Genomic DNA, 6,523 nt, shown 5'->3' with positions numbered 1-6,523 from the left:
AATAATGTTGGTAAATTGTTTGAAAAATTATTTTTCAAAGTCTCAAATGTTTACATTTCCCAGTGTCTAGGAAATAATACTAGTTGCTCATAAATAATAATTACCTAGCAATGATCACATTTCTAATCTTTCTTTTTCAGAGCCTAATTACTCAGCAAGGCCTCAAGGTCTGTACTAATTTACATAGCCTATTATTGACTACAGCAAATCAACCTAGAATGGCATATACACAAAATCTTTTGCTTTAGGAAATCTTTTAAAAAAAACCCACTTTTGGAACCTATTTAGAACCTCTGATGGTATGCAAAAGAGATCCAGGCTCCCGTGTCCACTCATAGGGTCTGAGTCTTTGAACAAGAGCACCCTTCCTTGGAACAGTCTTCCTCTTTTGTAGAGTTTGGAAGTTGAGGATGGAATGGGCAAGTTGATTTTAACCCTGAAGTCTTTTCCAGAATAAAATGTGGATGCTTCTAGTGAGTATTAAAAGGAACATTGAACAAGACTCTTGTGTTTCATAGAAAATTATAAGCAATGTGCACTCAAAGTTATAGCATGAAGTACAAAACAATTCAAAAGTTCAAATTTTATAAGTAGTAGTTTATAATAGTTTAGAGATTAAGCAAAATATCAAGTATAGAAAATAATATGGACACTATTAGTAAAAAAGCGCAGATATATAAAATACATCATTTGTTACATTTGAAGAATTTTGGGTAAGTGTGCTTATCCATAAATGTGGTTTGGATTTTAAATCTATTAAACTCCCTTAGCCCTCTCATTTTCTGTTTTAATTATCTCTCCTTAAATTTAAACTTTCACCCTTGTTCAACTTTCAGCCTTTCTCTAAAACCTTCCTTGATTATTTCTAATCTCACTTATCTGCCCTCTTTTCTGAACTCCCCAATAGTAGGAAAGCTTCTGTAATGATCAATAGTTATATAATCATTTATGTTCATTACCCACATTAATTAAACATTTCCTTCTTCCCCTACTGGAATAGAAATGCTGAAAATAGCCAAGTATACGAGATTGGGAAATAATCAACGACTGGATGAAAAATACCAGCTTGAGAACCAGCATACAGGAAGCAGGCAACTTCCTCAGCTGTCAAAATCCTCATTAGTGAAGTTGAGATTGGTTGTACAGGATGAAAAGGAAACACTGGGCCCCAGCCTGGATGAATCTACCTAGTTCAATTGAAATTCTTCTTTTCCAATCATTTGACCATTGGAGGGCCCAAAACTGAGAACACTGGAGTCATTCTCATACGGAATACAGCAAATGATTGAGCAAGAGGGGCAGGTCTCATAAAGCTAAATGCTGTGGAACCTCTTGGCAGGAGGAAAGAATACCTTGGACGTGCTTCCTTCAGGGTAAGGATGTTGATCTGGCTTGAGGAGGGCTAAAGGCCCCCAAAACATTATTCTCCATCTTCAGTGACAACTTCATGGCCCCGCATTGTGGTTTTAGTCATCTTCATAGGAGGTGGAGGCACCTTGGTAGAGGCCCTTTGGTTGGGCACAGGGGTAGGAGGCAGAGTGCCCTGAGGTCCAGGCAGGGATGATGAGGCAGGAGATGGGGCAGAACCAGCGATGCAGGTGACATGATTGGACTTGCTGTCTATGTGAGTGAGGACGGTGGTACTGTTGGTGGGCTTGCTGAAGTGGACAAGATATCAGAGCAGAACGACAAGGGTCCTAGCAAAGAGGCCAACAGACACACCAGTAATGTTTTCCAGAGTGACTACAGTTTTGCTGTCACCTGCAAAAGATTATGAAAAGTGAATATTTCAGCAATAAGACCGTGGTAACTTACGTAAATGGTTTTAATTAGAATATGTCTAATTTTTTCATTACTCCAAATGCCGCAATTTAAACAAACAAATTTATCAGCGCTCTCTCTCTCTCTCTCTCTCACGCACACACACACACACACACCCCTTGTCCACAAGTCCATAAGGACAAAATATCCCCTCTTAGTTAATCCTTTGTACTAAAGCAAGAAGGCATCATCTCAAATGCAAATAGGTTGCCTCAGGAATATATCACATTAAGTTTATATAACAGCTACTAAAATTGCAGTATAAATTAATGATCTAATTAGCCCTCAAGAGGAGAAAAAATAAAGAAAAGGCATATCAGAACATGTAGATTAGTTATCTTTGAGTGATGGAAATTTGCAGGTATTTCTTTGGCTCACTGTCATCTCCCATGTTCACAGGACATATTGAGATTTTATCACTAGAAAATGATTCATTAAATACAGTTTTATCTTTTGAACATAAATAAAAGGAAGTTCACTGAACTTAAAAAGATGTCAGCTCCGGCATGGAGTAGGATCTTACAGAAATAGACTACAGCACTGATAACTTGCTGGGGCCTGCGGTTCCCCGGTGTTAGCAGGAGATTGTGGGGTGCGATGCCACAGGAGAAGCACAGAGCCGCCAAAGAGGGGTGCGGCGGGGGAGGGATTGAAGGGGAGGAGAACCCTGCAGCGGGGCTGACAGAGCAGAGCCTGCCGTCCCGGCTCACCATTACGCCAGAGAACTACTGAAGACTCCCCACCACACCACGGGCCCCAAATCTCACCCACTGCGGCTGTAAGGTCACGATGGGCAATCTACAACCACAGTGCATTCCTTCGTTTGAACAGTATGGATTTCTGGGTAACTACAGAGAAAGAATGTTAAAATAAGCAATCAATCAACCCTGATTTTTAAGGGTGAAGAAACTTTATTTTATCCAGTAAAATAAATACATAAAACATGTAAAAAAATTATGAGAGTCCAACTTGTATTAAATGAAGAACTAACCAAGTTCTAGGAAAATCTGAAACTCTAATAATGGTTTAGTGATATGAATTATATGAATACATTTTTCATATTAAATGATCAAAGAAGGAAAATAAGATAATCATCTCAATGCTCAAGGCTCATTTAACAAATTTCATCATTCAAAACTGATAAAACCAGACAAATAATACCAATCTCAAAGAACTAAAGGGAAAGAATAACTCCCAAATGTGACAAGGGATGTCTACCTCAAAGCAATGACCATCATATTTAGCAGTGAAACATCAGGGACAACATTCCTTTAAAGGCAGGAGAAGTGAAGAAAGGTTCCTACCACCAATATCCGGTAATGTTTTTCTAGAAGTTCTCATCAGTGTGTAAAAATAATGGAAATGTGAAGATAAAATTAACATTATTTGCAGATGATATGATTGCTTACAAACAGAATCCCAAACACTTAGCCGAATAACCTATCGAAAGTAATAAGATCTCATCAAATTGGCTGATTATAAAAGTATAAAACATATGTGTAACAGCACTTGTTTTATGTGTGAGTATGTGTGTGTGTAGCAACTGCTATTCACAGTAGTAATGAAGCATTTAAAATAGCTAAGCCTGTAAAATGCCATAGGACTTATGTAAAGAAAACCATAAAACTTTACTGAGAAACAAAAAGACAACGTGAACAAATGTCCTCTTATAAAAGGTTTCTGTAGTATAAGCTCTCAATTCTCTGAATTTTAATTAAGATCTTTATGGAATTTTTGGAGGAAAAATTTAGGTAAATTGACAAAAATTTCATGTGACAAAATAAAGCAATCAAAAGAATAAACTTAAATTGGATGGGGGACAAGAAGCAAAATATTAGCAGTGATTTTCTCTGGGAGGGATCATGGGTGATTTAAAAAATTTTTTATCTGTAATTTTCTGTTTTTTCCACATGTTTTAAAATAAGCAAATAAACTCATAAAGAATTATAAAAGGGAATTCCCTGATGGCGCAGTAGTTAAGAATCCTCCTGCCAATGCAGGGGACATGGATTCGAGCCCTTGTCCAGGAAGGTCGTGCATGCTGTGGAGCAACTAAGCCCATGCGCCACAACTACTGAGCCTGTGCTCTAGAGACTGCAAGCCACAACTACTGAAGCCTGCACACCTAGAGCCGGTGCTCTGCAACAAGAGAAACCTGCGCACCACAACGAAGACACAATGCAGCCAAAAAGAAATTAAAAACAAAACAAACAAAGCAAAAAAAACAAAACACAAATTTGTGAAAACCAAATCTTAAAAAAAAAAAAGAATTATTAAAAAAAAAACCTTCTACCCTTTGTTTTGGGGGACCTAAGAGGTTATAGGTTGCCTGTCAGATTACTAAAAAATGGGAAATTCAAACCATTCCTTTTCACAGCCTCAAAAGTTGGTTTTGCTGGGGGGTTTTTGCTCATCATTAACTAATTATTTGACTTAATGGAATAAATTGTATAAATGTTTTTGACATGTAGGGAAACACCATAACTCATATTTAATATATTATGAAAAGGAGAAGGAAATAAAATGAAGTATATATGATATTAAAGCAATGGCATTTTGCATCTTCCGTGAAATATGAGGCAACCTCATTTTTTGGAAAGGTTAAAAGTCGAATGTAGAAAGCAAGAACATTAGACATGAAAGCAGTTAAAAGGTATGTACAAAACTCACCAACTCGGGCTTCCCTGGTGGCACAGTGGTTGAGAATCCGCCTGCCGATGCAGGGGACACGGGTTCGTGCCCCGGTCTGGGAAGATCCCACATGCCACAGAGCGGCTAGGCCCGTGAGCCATGGCCGCTGAGCCTGTGCGTCCAGAGCCTGTGCTCCGCAACGGGAGAGGCCACAACAGTGAGAGGCCCGCGTACCGCCAAAAAAAAAACAAAAAACAAAAACAACTCACCAACTCAGCTGCATTTTGTTCAATATCCACAGCATGCTGCCATTGTTGGTCGTCCATTCTGAAGGGGTTGGTATCTCCAATGGAGCTCCAGGGATATCTGTATTCACTTTGTGGATTAGAAGTTAGGAAATACTGAATTTATGCTAAATTAATAATTGTGTATTTACTCAACCTGGATTATGCAAAGTAGTAGTCATCTGTTTCCTGGGAAAACTTCCAAATTATATCCCAAAGTACACAATTTATGTTAGTTGGGAAAATGTAAATAGAAAAATTTGCTCCCTTCCCAAAATGACCTGCAGAAAATTATCTCAACTTTAAGACTCTAGGATTCTGAGCAGATGTAAACTCTTGCCTTCCTTATTTCACAAAACTGACTTAAAGTCACTGAAACTTGATTTCTCACAGGTTAGGAATTTAGTTTTTGCTTCTAAAAAAGCCTACAAAGCCACTCCTTGATTATGGATATTGTAAAATTCTGTGGCTAAACAGGGATTATGGTGATGACTAATTTCAAAACTGTCCAAAAATAAGACAATATTAAGATTACTGGATCATGATAAATGTGCGTAAATGGTGAGGAAAGTCTTCTGTATGGAAGTCAGTGGCTCGGGAAAGAAAACATTAAAATAGCTTTAGCTAGAATTAAAGATAAAAATAGGAAATAAGTACACTTCAGTAGCTCTTAAGTACACAAATCAAGGATTATCCACAGTAAATCTTGTCTTCTTCTTAGCACATTGTATCTTGCTTTAGACTATGAATTATTTTGTCACTGTTTCTGATGAATACTGATCTTTTAGATGTGCAGGAACTAGAAAAGAAAGACCATCTTTGGCACTTTTCCACTTTGCACTAGGAAAAGTGTACTGGATAAGCCTGCAAAAGTGAGGTGGTGTTTTACAACAACCTGAGAGCTGATGCAGTCTGACCCTTTAGCAAAGTGGCAAGCAGTATAGAATAGAGAAAAAATGACTTTAAGATATTTTTTAGTCATGCATTTCGTATAGGCCAACTTTGGGTAGGGAGGCAGTAGTTAGTGACATGAATTTTCCAAACCATTAATAGACTTACATACATCCTAGTTCAAGAGCAGACATGTCTTCCTGTGTGTAATATTGTATTCACAAAAAAATGTTATGTAACTGAATTCCAAATCTCTGAACTTCTCATTAAGAAAACAATAGATGACTTATGCTTTAAATCACTGTTAGTTGCTTTCTTCTTCTTCTTCTTCTTTTTTTTTTTGCCTTATGGCCAACACAAATCCTGTTTCATTAAACCAATGTTGCTCTGATTCTTTCTGAGTCCACTATTATGTAATGGTTGGAGAACTTGGGATCTTCAACTTATAATTCAAACTTCTCAGTGGTAGTATAAATCTTAGAGCAGCAAAGAATAAGACAAAGTACCTGGAAAAGTTAGCATCAGGAACCTGGCTTCCTACCTTTTTAAAAAAATGTAGGCTATTACATTTTATTATAATGACCTCTTTAAAGCAAAAGTGAAAGTCAAAAGACAATTAAATTGGTCTTCAATATACTGAAAAACAATCACTGGCAAGCTAGGATTCTATGCTCAGCAAGAATATCTATCAAGTAAAGAGCAAAAATAAGATCATTTTTTAGTTAAACACAATTTGACTAAGTTTTTCACCAGCAGGCATTCACTGAAAGAAATGCAAAGGGTAGAAATGCAGAAGGAGAGGAATCTCAGTCAAAAGGGTTGAGATGTAAAACGGAGAGAAGAAAAGGTGACAAGACAAGAGTCCACTATGATTCCTGCCCCTCAGTAGTGTACTG

The 6,523-nt window shown here is 37.4% G+C and overlaps 1 long non-coding RNA gene across 1 annotated transcript; it reads right to left on the bottom strand.

Moving 5' to 3' along the window:
• Positions 1-657: 657 nt before the first annotated feature.
• On the bottom strand, positions 658-5,075 carry LOC132503034 (uncharacterized). Its single transcript, XR_009534547.1, has 3 exons — positions 4,722-5,075; positions 2,589-2,669; positions 658-1,761 (listed from the first exon to the last, which is right to left on the bottom strand). It is a non-coding gene; the product is annotated as an uncharacterized LOC132503034 (long non-coding RNA).
• Positions 5,076-6,523: the final 1,448 nt, after the last annotated feature.

The sequence above is a fragment of the Mesoplodon densirostris genome, chromosome 15, assembly GCF_025265405.1.
Source record: "Mesoplodon densirostris isolate mMesDen1 chromosome 15, mMesDen1 primary haplotype, whole genome shotgun sequence".
NCBI lineage: Eukaryota > Metazoa > Chordata > Mammalia > Artiodactyla > Ziphiidae > Mesoplodon > Mesoplodon densirostris.
The sequence above is the reverse complement of the archived record's forward strand: the minus strand, read 5'-3'. Positions and strand labels throughout refer to the sequence as shown.